Source organism: Patagioenas fasciata, chromosome 12 (assembly GCF_037038585.1).
Source record: "Patagioenas fasciata isolate bPatFas1 chromosome 12, bPatFas1.hap1, whole genome shotgun sequence".
In the NCBI taxonomy this organism is placed as follows: Eukaryota; Metazoa; Chordata; class Aves; order Columbiformes; family Columbidae; genus Patagioenas; species Patagioenas fasciata.
In genome coordinates, this window is record NC_092531.1 from 4,578,777 (window position 1) to 4,593,282 (window position 14,506).

Below are 14,506 nucleotides of genomic sequence, written 5' to 3' on the forward strand. Positions count from 1 at the left end.
TGGGAAGAACGATATGGGACAGAGGGAGAAAGAGAAGGGAGCAGGAGAAAGGGAGGGAAGAGGAAAAACTAGAGCCAGGCTGCAGGACTGAAATGGAGGAATTGAAAGAAAAGAGCCAGGAAGCAGGAGAGTGAAAGAACAGGAAAGAAGAGAGGAAAGAAGAGACATCCAGCCAGACGAGGGGTTAGTGAGAGAGGATGGGACAGAGAACAGGATGAGAGGAAATAAGGCAAGGTTGCAGGACATTTTTTTGATTTATATTTTCTACCACATTTGTCTTCAGATGAGGAGGAAAGCCATCATGATACAGGGAATTGACAATTAACTAATTAACACTTAAAAACTAGCACTTGACACTTAAGGAACTAACCCTACCCCACATCACTAAAGACACTTAGAGAGCTAACCCTTTAACCCACATCACTATTGCCTAGCCTTGCTTAACTCTGTGTAACTTATTGTACGAGAAACAGGACTTCACTGACGCCTTGCAAAAATAATAATCCTTGGGTCCATCCTTGATGCATCCTTGGGTGAACTAGATAACAGAAACTTGGGCACAGGACAGGAAATATGCCAGTTTTAACCAGTTCAGCAGTCTGAAACCTAACCAACTCACCACACTGGACCAAAGGTGATCATGTACGGAGAAAGAGGACCTGGGTTCACGATCACTGCGCAGCTGCAACAACGAGGAGCCAGAGGTGGAGACTCTGGAAATGGTCTCCTGGAACTCATTGTAATAAGAACTGCCTTCTTGGGGACAGGTTAGGAATATGTATAGGCGTTCCTAAAACTTTCATGAATATGTAACACTTTACTGCATTTAACCAAGCTCACAGCTACTGTAATTTTACACACCTATTAGGTGAAATGATTCCCCGTTGTGTCTGGCATTGTAAATAAATACATACATTCCTTATAACCTCAAGGGTTGCAAGGTCATTCCACGCCTCAATCAGACTAGACTACAGGATGTTTCTTTGCTTTATATTTTCTACCACATTCATCTTCAGATGAGGAGAAATGCCATCAGACCTTATGGATTTGGCCCAAACAAACCCCCAGCTACTTGAGACAATTAGACTAAGCCTAAAATGCAAAGATCTCTCCATAAGGATGGTTTTTATATTGTACTTCCACAATCTGCTCGCAGTACGAAAACATAAGCTGCAGATCTACTTAGGCTGAGTCATGGTGGTTTGGTGCTGGGATCATGCCCACGTCCTCCTCCAACACCGAACCCTGACTGGGGCTCGCTGGGCGGCACAAAACCAAACTTACGTCCTGAGCACTGTGATGGATTCAGGGGAATTCTGGTTTCCAGCTTCTTTGCAGCCTGAAATCTCCAGGTTTTCCATATCTGGTTTAGAGGAACCTCTACTGAGTAAAAGCAAAATCCCAATTAGCGTAATTCATATACAATTAGCATAAACAATTAAAGAGTGTTTCTAGCTCAAACTGCAAATTTGGAATCTAAGAGTTGGGTAAAATTAAGGAACTTGAAGAGGAAAAAATCCTAAAGAAACAGCCAGTATCTTCCAAACTAGCTTGGTCATTCATAGGAAGCAGCCTGCACAGAGGAGGAATCAACAAAAACAGTTGCTCTGCTCACAGCTCCAAGACCCTTTCTGCCCATTTTCATTCAGCCTTTCCCAGAGCAACACTCCACCGCACAAGGAGGCTGGAACACAACCGCTTTCTCCAACACAGCTTCTGTTTCTGCAGTATTTGCCATTCCTTCCCACTCCAAGGGTGATTTCACACAAGTTTTCTAGGTGGCAAGTGCCCACTTGTGCCAAAACTACTGGCACAGCTGTCACGAGTGGGCATGGCCGTGGGGCTGTGAAAATGCCACCAGGAAAGAGGAAACCAGGGGCACAACTCCAAAGGCAAAGCAGAATTTCTTACCTACCCAGGCAAGGCCTGTGCCTTGCAGGCAGCATTATTCTGCCCTGCCACGGCTCACAACCTCAGCACCGCCCAAGGCTTTAAAATAAGAACTCAGGTTTCAACAATCTTATGACAAGGGCATCACGTTGGACAACTCCACCATGGCTGGGGAAGCTGAGGCAGAGATCAAGGGTTTGCACATATCCCTGGGCACCGCAAAGCAAACCCAGACTAAACCAGGCAAACCAGTCGTCCCTCTGACAGCAGCGGCACAGTCATGGCCACAGGGAGCTCAGTTGGGAACACTGAGCCTTGAGAGACCTGTGGGGAGAGTCCACACACCAGCTGGAATAGCTCCTTTCAAACCACACCTTTCACCGGCTTAAGAGGAGTTAATGATACATCTGAGTGTGAACATTTTAATGGCTGGTCATAAAACACCACAAACCAATCAAACTTAGAAGTGACTGCAAGATGGAAGCAGTAGGAATCTATTCTAGGTATGACTTTACAGTCCACACATATTCTGGGTTTTTTTTAAGGGAAAAGCCGTATTGATTTTTTTGTGTCTGTCCCAGTTTGGTTCCTTAGCAGTCAGACCCCCCACACTTTCCCTACCTGGTGCCTAAGCTTTAATGAGAGTTCAGATGTGGGCAGCGTGCATTTACACATTGTATATTTATGCTGAAATCCTGAATTTTGCAGGGTTCTTGACCTCTGTCCATCAAGTTATTAAGTCCATGTCCACTAAAAGTAGTAGAAGAAATTCCTGTCAACATCCCCCTGTCATGTATAATAAATGATGGCTCGGTTTCCATTCTGTTCAGGAGCAGTTCCAGTACTGTGCTGGTGGAAGCAAAAGCTCTGTATGTGGAGAGAAAGATGCTGATGTACTTAAAATCATTATCCCCAAAAGCCGTCAGAAGGTTCTCCACAAGCTTTACAAAAGTTCCAGCTTTCAGGGTCCTGCTGTTGCACGTCTCATCCGGGCTGACAGTGTGTTCTGCAGGTAACCGGTCCGCTTCAGCCTACAAAGTGGAAACAAAAATAAAGCACAAAACTCAGACAGAAGCCAGAGCCCTGACACAGCTTGCACAATGAAACACAGATTAAATTCCATCTTCTCACAGGAATAGTCCATCTCTAGTTACTAAACAATTGTGTCAGTTTTGGCTCTCCAAATACCAAATGCTGTATCAAATACTGGAGGATTTTAATAAGTTTTTCTTCAAGAAATTTCTCTGACATGCTCCACAAAATACTATATAGTCCACCTGCTATCAAGTTATGCTATGATCCTATCATATATTATTATCTAAAAGAAACAAGCTGTAAGAATTTCTGGAAGTGCTGCAGGTTTCCATCTCTTCAGAGGGAGGTGTTGTCTCTCAGCATCTCCACAAGTCACCTTTGTCTTTGCAAGTTTTGTTGAGACTCTCCGTTGCCTCGATGTCTGCAAATATGTGATGTTTCTGAAGTTTGTTGCCAAACTGATACCACAGCCTCGGATACCGACCAGCAGCCGACACAACATGGGTACAGACAAGCGATGCTTGATATTCAGTCTGCAAGTTCTTTTCAGACAGGACAGTGCTTTTGTGCAGCGTCTATCACAGTAACGAGCTACTACCATGGCTTTTAATACTTCGTAACACTGTAGTGACTAAAGTCTAAAGCTTCACTCAATATTTAGTGACAAAAACAATAGCTATGATTGCCATCCTTTGACGTCTAATATTAAATTTAAAGCTAAGAAATTTGCTGTTTCTATGAAAGCTTCACACTTTGGAAATTTAAGGAACTGCGGATGACTGTGTCAGTCACAGCCTATTTGTCTTTTGCTTTCATTCATTGTCAAATTTTGAAACATAAGAAAGATGTTTTTCTATTTAAATAGGCAAGTGTTACCAGTGCTTAAGCTGTAATCTTACGGTTGGTTTTTAAACTGACCATTCTCTCATAACCGGGCCAACCATTCAAGAATCCTGGATGTTTGAAGCATAAAAGATCTAAGTTCCTTCACTTACTGGTACCTCTACAAGAAGTTACTATGCAAGATTTCAAGCTTCTCAGTTCTTAAAGGAATTGTTAAAACCCAGCTCACTCAAAATGAACAAAAACTTTGATATTCCTTTCAACATGGGTTCTATGACATCTTCAGTTAAAGCTGCATTTCTCTCAGACACATCCAATAATTTACCATCTAACGCGTTTCAGCTGAAAAGCCTCCAAATCACTCTACAAATGCAGCATCACTAAGAACTCTTCCCTTGAGAATATGACCAAGACCCGTGAAACTCCTTCTATGTATAAAGAACAACACCTCTGAAACGTGAAAAAAAATTCTACTTTTCTAAAGTATCTTTATGGGACACAGACATGCTCAAAATGCTCCCCATCTGCTGCACAAAACCATCAGCTGGGAAATGTACAGGAGGTCAAAAATACTTTCTAATATTTTTCCTGGTAAAACAGAAGGCAGAGATGGGAAATCTGCTTCTCAAAGTCTTCATACTGCCAACCTGGACACTACACCAAAGCAAGTTCTTATATTATTGCCTTTGATCCTGAAGAAAATGTAGAAACATCACAACATCACATCAAAGTTCTACTCACCTCCTGACTATCTGGCTCAACCTGCCACGGCTGCACTGACTGCAATCAAGTGAGGACACTTTAATCAGCTGGGGACTTGGCCTGACAATGGTGCAGGCATCAGCAGCTGCCAAACTGAGTGCCTGCCCATTTCAGCTCATTGCACTTACCCGTAAAGCCTCCGTGCTCTGAAATACCTTTGTAAACAGTACAGAGCTGTAATTCTTGAAGAAAGGCAGACAATTAATTTCTCAACTGCCTGAGAAAGCAATATGAAAATAAGACCCGAACCTGTATTCACTTAAGTTTTGTGGAAGTTTCTGCTGACTTTTCAGAGACCTTTATTAGTCAAAACACCAAGACTGTTTGGGAGACCTGAGACAGGTTCCTAACAGCAGAAATGAGCCACAGCCAGTGCAAAATAATTGACAAATGTTCAACTTCTCAGGTCATTAGCTAAACACTTGTTTTGCACTAAGTACCCACTGACCCACAGCCACTACTGGTCAAATCTTTTTTACACATCAAGAAAAGGAGTCAACACAAGGAGTGAGTTATTGCAGATGGTCCAGACACACAACTTCAGTGTTCTGTTGGTTTGTTTTTGTTTTTTTTTTTTTTTTAATAGTGAGAGCAACCAGTGCTAAAAGTTAATATCATGACAATCCCTGTGGAATTCAGCTCCCTGGAACATGCTCCAAAGTCCATGAGCAGCCATCCAAAATGCCACCGTGCCAGCTTGACTTACCCCGAGCCATCTTGCTCCTTCCTCGTCAGTCTGCTGGATCTGCACTCTTTTTGGGGTGTCACAGTCAACAGCTCCTTCTTCACCTCCATCCTCAATTGTGCTCTGCCAGGAAAAGGGCAAAGAAAAACAAGTAAGAGAGAAAGGAACCTGGTCCCTGCACAAGCACCAGCTGCAGACACCAGCATGCCAACACCAGGATATCGAACCACCTCAAAAACACTCACTTCAGTTGCCACTTTTTAGCTGCCTTTAGTTACCTGGGATTTTTTGGACTTATATATGAAAGCAGAGAGGAGCTGAGTGCACAAATTACTGTACAAGTCAATGAAAGAGGTAAGAATTAAACCAGAGAGTCCAGATCTCCTGAACCCCAGCACTAACAGCCACTGCATTAACATGCTAATACATATGAAGGAGCAAAGAACAAGATAATTGTAAAAATAGATGTAACAATTAACTTTAGAAATACATACACTGGTCCCTGTGCAACCACATTATGCTTTTTCATCATACATACCATTTGAACAATTAAAATTTCAAGGCTTTACTAACCACCACAGCCTTAAGCACAGCAATAACTAAATTACAAAGGATTTCTTCCGAGTGCAGTGCAACAAAATCCTGGTTTGGGGAGGCTGGGGTCCAAGTTTTTTTGAGTTGCTTATCTGTTTGTTTTTACCTCCTTTATCTCTAAAATATCTCCTAGTCATATAGAACTGTCTGTGCACCAGTGACTTGCCTCTTGGATGCTCTGTGGAACCTCCACATCTTCCCCAGGTTGTTTCCTCACATTCTCTTCTGGGCTCTGTGGCGCCTCCACATCTTCTTCAGTTGGCTTGCTTAGAGTCTCCTCAACGCGCTCTGGAGTCTCTGCGTCTTCCTCTGTTATCTTGCTCGGACTGTCCTCAATGCGCTCTGGAGTCTCCTCAATGCGCTCTGGAGTCTCCATATCTTCCTCCATTGGCTTGGTCAGACTCTCCTGAAGGCTGTGCAGAGACTCCACATCTTCCTCGCATGTCTTCCTCCTAGGTGTCCTCCTCCCTTGTCTCCTCCAACATCTCCAAAGCGACAGGTTCCGAAAGGAGAAATTCTGAGCCTGTTAGAAAACAACAGAAAGGCAGTTTTGAATCACAGATAGCAATACATTTACTTTTAATGTCCTTGCAAAAGTACCAGGACAAGATCATACGAACCCTGACCTTCAGGCACTATTACAATACAAAAAATCGATTGTATGACAGAATCATAGAATCACTTTGGTTGAAAAACACCTTTAATGTCATTGAGTTCAACCATTAACCCCGCCCTGGCACTACCCAATGTCCCTGAGAACGTCACTGTCTGTTCAACCCCTCCAGGGATGGTGACTCCACCGCTGCCCTGGGCAGCCTGCTCCTGTGCTTTACAACCCTTTCTGGGAGGAAATGTTCCCAATATCCAATCTGAACCTCCCCCGGCACAACTGGAGGCTGTTTTCTCTCGTCCCGTCACTTGGCAGCAGTCATGAACACCCTTCTCTTGGCACTTCGTGCTGCCATCAGCCAGACCCGTCTTCCCTGCAAACCTGTCCACAGCAGGGCCCGCAGCTGATCCCGCACAGGGCGCTGTGTGCGCGTCCGCAGGCAGGGCTGCTGCCGGCTCCGCCAGCCCCGCACTCCTGCTCTCTCTCTCGCACTGACTGCTCAGCCCGACGGCAACGGCGGCAACGGCTCCAGTGCCACCACAGCGACCGGATGCGGTCTCGTGGCAGCACGCGCCACCCACAGCCGGCCAATCGCGGCTCACCGCTGCTCCCTCGCGCGTGCCCTTGCCCTGCCCTCAGCCCACCTGCAGTTGAAGCCCTTGCTCAGACTGACAAACCGCTGGGAACGGGACAAACGGACTGAGCTGGGAGCGCTGGGAATAAAACCGTGCGTGGGACACAACTTGTTCTGCGGCAGAGCGAGGGACAAGTGCTCCTGGGAGCTGCTTCAGGCACATGCGCCACACGCTTTGATTTTACTCCTGAACCTTGCAAACGCAAACCAAACCCCACTGTCGGACCAATGCCTCCTGCAATTAATTCATTCGTTGCCCTCAAGTCAATTTCCACCGGACACATGTAAACAGTGTACTTTTCTGTTTATTGGTAAAAATTGATACTTAAATGTGTTTTATTTGAAACCTTTCCAGAAAGTACAACAGTATCCTTATTATATATCTGAATCTTTTACAATTACATTCTGCATTTAATAGAAAACTTATTATCAAGGAACATACTCCATGTTCTAGGTTTTGACAATAAATCGTTAATATTAATGATATTTTAAAAGTTATTACCTCCAAAGAAGGGAGCTTAGATGACTGGGTTGCCAGAAATACAATACAGTATTACAATATTAATAGTTAAAAAAGAAGTGAGGTTGATCTGAAAGAGTTCTGAGTAGCCATTGCACAATGTTTGTAAAGATCTTAATTTTATTAATAGATCTGCTCAGATGAAAAGGCTAAAATGAGAAAAGAATACTAAAAGCTAGGAACATTATTTAGGGAATGTATGATCTCAATTTTCTATATGTAGCTGCCACACATTTGAAACAGACTATGCCTAACACTAATATAGTAATTATTTTAAATCATTATTGGCGGGAGGGAATCACATTTGGCCTTTCATTGAAACACAAAGAACCAGAATATTGAAAAACATGCCTTCTTGTGAACGTCTTTCTGACGCAGCGGTGACAGCAGACGTGGCGCTGAGCTGTGCTCACACACACAGACACGCAGCAACAGCTCAGGTGCGAATGAGGCCGGTGCATCCGGACACGTGAAGTACAAGGTCATGTTTGTTTTGCCTTTGCTGTTGTAACACGAGAGGCCCTTTGGTGACAGCAACTCACGGGGTGACTTTTGCAGGTCCAGGACTCTCCCGCCGTGTTCACTGGGATGTGAACTCCAAATGTGTCTTTGTGTGCAGTGGGCTGAAAAAACCCAACAGGGTCATGGTTGTGAGGCCAGGAGCAAAAAATGCCATGGTGGAGACAACGGGGAGAAGATGGAAACTCTCAAACCGTTTTCGTGGTGTGAACTTGGTGCAGAATCTCTGAGCTGCCTCCCAGCAGCTTCAGGAACTGAACCCAAAGTGTTGGAGAATGGCTTAGCAGTTGTACAAGCAGAGCCTATTCTGAAGACCTTAGCATAAGTAGCAAAACTAGGCCGCAGTGGGAACCGCTGACTGTTTCAGTAAAATCAGCAAGGTCACTGAGACCTTGGCAGAGTTTCACAAACAGCTTTCAACAGCACAATAATGTAAAATAAGCATAGCTAGCAGCTGCAAGTAGGAGGACCATGCAAATGTGACTGTTAGAGCTTAAACCAATTAGTAGGTGACAGGTGTGCATAATTATCGTGAACTGTATAAGTATATGCTATTCGGACTAATAAATCGAACTATGCTTTATCACTCATATTGAGTCGACCTGCGTGTTCCTCCACCGGTCAAACCAAAGTGCCCCTGTGGTGGGAGCTGAAGAGGTCAAGGAGTTAAAATGGGAACAGGGATGGAGAGAGTGACGGGAGAGAAGGGAAGTGGGTGAGGGGGATAAATCCCATGACTGCCAGCAGTGATGAAGTCTGAGAGAGGAAGAGAGATTAACAGCAGGCCCAAGTGAGCAGGAAAAGTTTACATATTGATTGTAGAAACACTGAATGTTATATGAAGATTAAATGTTGCATAAAGATCAAATATTTAAATATATTAACTCTAGGCAAGAATGGGTAGAAAGACATTTGCATATTTATAATATAAATATTAAAGATTAAATATAACACAAAATCAAACATTTCAATATATTAACTCCAGAAAAGAATGGGTGGAAAGAAGTTTACATATTTATTATAGAAACATTAAATATTAGATAAAGATTAAATATCATATAAAGATCAAATATTATATAGAGATCAAACATTAAAATACATGATCTCCAGACAAAGACTAATGGAAAAAAGGTTACATACTTTTATAGAAATGTAGTGGCAGAGCCCCCCCCTGCCCCGGGGGGATGGGGTTGTCACCAGCCTGGCTGAGAGGTGAAGCCAGAGACTGAAGAAACTAAAGGAGCACCATTAGAAGGTAACAATGAGTGAGCAATCGCTGGACACAGGTGTGCCGAGCACGTGGACAGTACATGCAGCCTATCACATTATTGTACAGCACGAGTTACAACCAATCACATTGTTGCAAGGCGCGTGGACAGGGCAGCTTTGCTATAAAGCCAGCCCGGTCCGAAAATAAAGCGAACTCTGTGAACATCCCATTGGTGTGTCAGGTTCCGTGTCTCGCATGGAAAAAGCAACATTTTGGTGACCCCAACGTGATACTTCATATCGAAGCAAGATCGTTGGGAAGTGAAGACGTGAGAAACGCCACATAGAGGGTGAAGTTAGCCCTGTGCTCGAAGAATAGTGGAAAGTACACCTACGCGGAAGCAGGTGGCATGGGAAACGTGGCATCCGCGGAAGAAAAAATAATAATGAAAAGTATTCTGCAGCTGGCTGCACGAGCAGGAAGATATTTTGAAAAAGACGTGTTAAAGCATTTGCTCCGATTCGCCCAGCGGAAGGGGTGTGTCTGATTGATGGACGAATTTTTTTCTCCTGGTACATGGGAGGACATAGGGACCGAACTATGGGAAGCGGTCACGAGGGGGAGCCGCGAGGCTTGCGACCTCGCCGGACCCTGGCGGGAGGTCAGGCAGCTAATGCAGGAAGTCTCAGAGGAGCCGGAGCTGTGTGCCGTCCCCCCGGAGCCACCCGCCGCGAGCTGCCCCCTCTCTGAGAACTCCGAAAAATCAATACTGCTGGTATGTCCCGTATCAGATTTGCGTTCTGGAGCAGAGAGCTAATTATACCCTCTGCACCCTTTGAGCCATTGCCTGCCTCCGACGACTAATGGTAGCAACCAGCAAGTTTCAAGAAGCCAAGACAAGTTAATCCAGCTGACGTGCCTTTGCTGAAGGACCCAATGGAGCACTGGGATGGAGGGCCGCAGAATCGCCCTGACTTCCAGGAGGAGAGCCACATGCAAAGCCTGAAGGACTTACTGAGATGGCAAGAGAGCCAGATGCAAGAAGTTCTAAAAGCTATGAAGCGACTAGATGGTGGTAACAGTAAAACTTCATGGTTAATAGCATATAAAAAGGCGTCAGATGCAATTAAGGACGGGTTGCAAGCAATTGGCAGGGAATGTGAAAAACAGGGAAAACAGGAAAGGGAGGGTGCGGAATTAGACCTCACTCCTGAGGAGCTCCGTATTAAAAGGGAGCGAATACAAAAATGGGCCAGACAATCTGTTGAAGATGCGATGTGGTCTGTAAGAGAAGCAGATGAATATTTGAGAGCGCGATATGGAAAAGGGCTGGAGACTGGGTTAGCAGATCGGTTTGCAAATATGCGTCGACTTACTGATCCACAGGGAAACACAAAGGAATTGCATAGCAGTGATAATAATGATAATTTGGGTGCTGCCCCTGTGGATCAGGGTAGAGATATTCCTCGAGATCATTCTTATAATGCAGGGCAACGTTGGCAAGGGGTAATCAGAGATGCAACCATTGAAGGGATTATGTTACCTGGTAGTATTACAGCAATGCCAGTGCACATAGATAATAGAGGACAAAGGCAGTGGTTGCCCTTTGACTGGAAAACGGTTAAGCAATTACAAAGTGCAGTTATGCAATATGGTATGGATAATAAGCATGTGATGCAGCTAATCAATTCATTTTTCAAGGGGCAAGTACTAACTCAAACAGATATTAGGGTATTGATGGAGTTATTGCTTCCTCCAATGGGGTATTTGCTGTTCTTGGACAAGTGGCAGGGGAAGGTGGAACTGGCAGTATTGGAAAATGTTCGTTTACCAGCTGATGATCTGTTGCGGTTAGCTAGCACGGACCAGTTACTGGGTCGTGGGCAATATGCGGATGGTGCCACTCAGGCAGCGCCTCATCCAAGGATTTTGCAGCAAACGCAAGGGTTTGCTCTGGTGGCAGTGAAAAAATTGCCAAATATAGGTAACCCTGTGCCACTCTATTCTACAATAAAGCAGGATCCTGGGGAACCATATATGAAGTTTGTGGACAGTTTAAAAGAAGTTATAGATGCTTCTCCTAACCTGACTCCAGAGGCAAAAGCTGCTGTGGGGAAAGATTTGGCCATTATGAATGCAAACACCCAATGCCAACAGATATTAGCCGGTTTGGGAAAAACTGCTTCTCTGGTAGAGATGGTGGAAGCTTGCACATGGGTATCAATTATGCAAGGGGAGGTAGAAAAGGCAAAAATAAATGCTCAAGCCCATGCTGCGGCCTTGGCTGCAGCACGTAAACCTGCAATGAAAGGCTGAAGCCCTTCTTCTTGTGGCCTAGCATGTTTTACCTGTGGACAGACAGGGCATCTTAAAAGAAACTGACCTCAATACGCTTGGCAGCATTAAAAAAATGGCATAACTGCGCAGTTAATCTGGTAGCAGATTCTCTTTATGTTGTGGGAGTTGTACAAAAAATACATAGAGCACTTTTGCAGCGAGTTTCCAATTCCTTGTTGTTTGAAGCATTGTTAGATTTGTGGAACGTGTTAGATTATAGGACAGCGCCAATATTTATAATGCATACAAAAAGCCATACTAACATACCATGTGGTCTCGTTGAGGGAAACAACATTATAGACAAACTTGTGGCAGTAACAGATATATCTCCTTTTGAACAAGCCGGACAAGCTCACGAATTCTTTCATCAGTCCTCAGCATCACTCCGAAAACAGTTTGCGCTTACCAAGGAACAAGCTCAAGCCATTATTGCAGCTTGTCCTGATTGTGCCTGCATAGTGCCTCTGCAACAAAAGGCAGTAAATCCTCGGGGCTTGCAGCCAGGTCAGTTATGGCAAACTGATGTCACTGAATTTGCACCATTTGGCCGACAAAAGTGCATTCATGTGTCCACAGATACCTGTTCAGGACTGCTGTGGGCTACAGCTTTGACCTCAGCAAACGCAAAAGCGGTAAAGCATCATTTATTACAAGCTTTTGCTGTCATGGGTGTCCCTAGACAAATCAAAACAGACAATAGTCCCACATACCATTCTGACACACTTGAAACCTTCCTCACCCAGTGGAAGGTACAACACCTGTTTGAAGTCCCTTATAATTCTACCAGCCAAGCAATTATTGAGCGTGCACACTGCACACTGAAAAATCTTTTGTCTGTTTTGAAAACACGAGGGGGAATTTGTGTGAGTCCAGAAGAGGTATTGATGAAGGCATTGTACGTGCTGAACTGGCTTAATCCTAAAAGTGAAACTGAAATGGAACCGGTTGTTATGCACCATATCCAATGTCAAAGATTTTTCTGAAAATGTACCTAAGGTTAGTGTGTTTAATCTGACAACACAACAACGGGAAGGTCCTATGTCACTAATAACCTGGGGAAGGGGATATGCTTGTGTTTCTACAGGTAACCACAAAAATTCGTGGATCCCAGCAAAGTGGTTGAGACCTTGGCTAGCTAACAGAGAAGAAACCGATTGCAGTGATGACAACCCTTAACCTCAGAGATGTAATCACTTTTAGCAACGGATGTAGCCAATGTTGAGAATACTACTTTGTAAAACAGAGCAGCAATTTTTTGTTATTGGCCATGGTCACAGTTATTAAGAGTTTGATTGTATGTGTTGTTTGAACTTAAAAGATGAAAAGATAAAATATTTGCAGAGCAATAAAATAACAGAAGATGTTGGGTTTTTTGGGTTGGATGCCTTGTTTGGTTAAAAGGAATATTGAAAACAGGTCTGTTCTTGTTAATTGTAATTGTATTAGCCTTAATGCTCTTACCCTGTATTTCACACTGTCTTTAAAGCATGATATGGCGTATTGTTAATATTATATTAAATAAAAGAGAGGGAGATGTAGTGGCAGAGGCCCCCCACACCCCCACCCCGGGGGGATGGGGTTGTCACCAGCCTGGCTGAGAGGTGAAGCCAGAGACAAAAGAAACTAAAGGAGCACCATTAGAAGGAAATAATGAGTGAGCAATCACCTGCGTGCAGAGCAGGAGGACAGTACATGCAGCCTATCACATTATTGTATACAACCAATCACATTGTTGTAAGGCGCGTGGACAGGGCAGCTTTGCTATACAGCTAGCCCGGTCCGAAAATAAAGCGAACTCTGTGAATATCACATTGGTGTGTCAGGTTCCGTTGTCTCACATGGAAAAAGCAACATAGAAACATTAAATATCATGTAAACCTCAAATATTATATAAAGATCAAATATCAAAATATACTAACTCCAGACAAGAATTGCTGGAAAAAAGTTAGTATTCTTATCAGATAAATATTAAATATTAGACAAAGATCAAACATTATATAAAGGTGAAATAATAAAATATAGTAACTGCAGCTAGAAACTGGTGAAAAAAACTATGCTTGTTATATAAATATATATTAAATTTTATACAGATCTCTATATTATATAAAGTGTGTGTGCATGTTGTTTTTCTCATTTTGTTTTATTTGATTTTTATTATTTTATTTATTACTTATTATTTATATTTTATTATTTTATTAATTATTTTATTATTTATTATTTTCCTATTGTATTCTATTGTTTTATTTTATTTTCTTTTGTTTTATTGGCAGTGAGAGACTATTTCGTTTACCATTATGACTTCCACAAGTTAAAATGAGATATAAACAGGTTTAGCTTTGTTCTTAAATGACACGGACTTGCAACAGCCATAGTATCTATTAAATATTAATAATATTTCTATAGAAAACCACAAAACATCTAGAAACCCAGGAGAATATTTGGAATTCTCACGTATCTCAGCTGTGACCAGAGGATCACAGGCACCGAGGACAAGCGCCATCATTACCAAATTCAGAGATTTTAGAAATTCATGCGTCTGCAGCAATATTTTCTGAATTGATTTCACTTTTCACAGAGGAAAACCTACCCTTTTCTGGAAATGTAGTTGAGAAATAAGAAACAGAAGCCTCTGCCTTCAGTTAATCTCTATGAACTTTGTGCTTTACTCTCTGGGAAATGAGAAATCCAGAATCTGCCTGTGAAGGGAATTTCTCATCAGGAAAAATTATCCGTTGAACCAGTGGTTTTTACTAATGAAGAAACACAATGAGTAGTCCTGGAAATCTGATTTTCGCTGTTCATTTAATGTACTTGGTCAGCTTGCTGGCAAAGACATTAAATATTCAGGACACAATCAAAATAGCTGA

The 14,506-nt window shown here is 43.1% G+C and overlaps 1 long non-coding RNA gene across 1 annotated transcript; it reads right to left on the reverse strand.

Annotated features, from left to right (window-relative positions):
• Nucleotides 1–241: 241 nt before the first annotated feature.
• Nucleotides 242–5,399, reverse strand: LOC139828909 (uncharacterized). Its single transcript, XR_011740970.1, has 2 exons — nucleotides 5,237–5,399; nucleotides 242–2,921 (listed from the first exon to the last, which is right to left on the reverse strand). It is a non-coding gene; the product is annotated as an uncharacterized lncRNA (long non-coding RNA).
• Nucleotides 5,400–14,506: the final 9,107 nt, after the last annotated feature.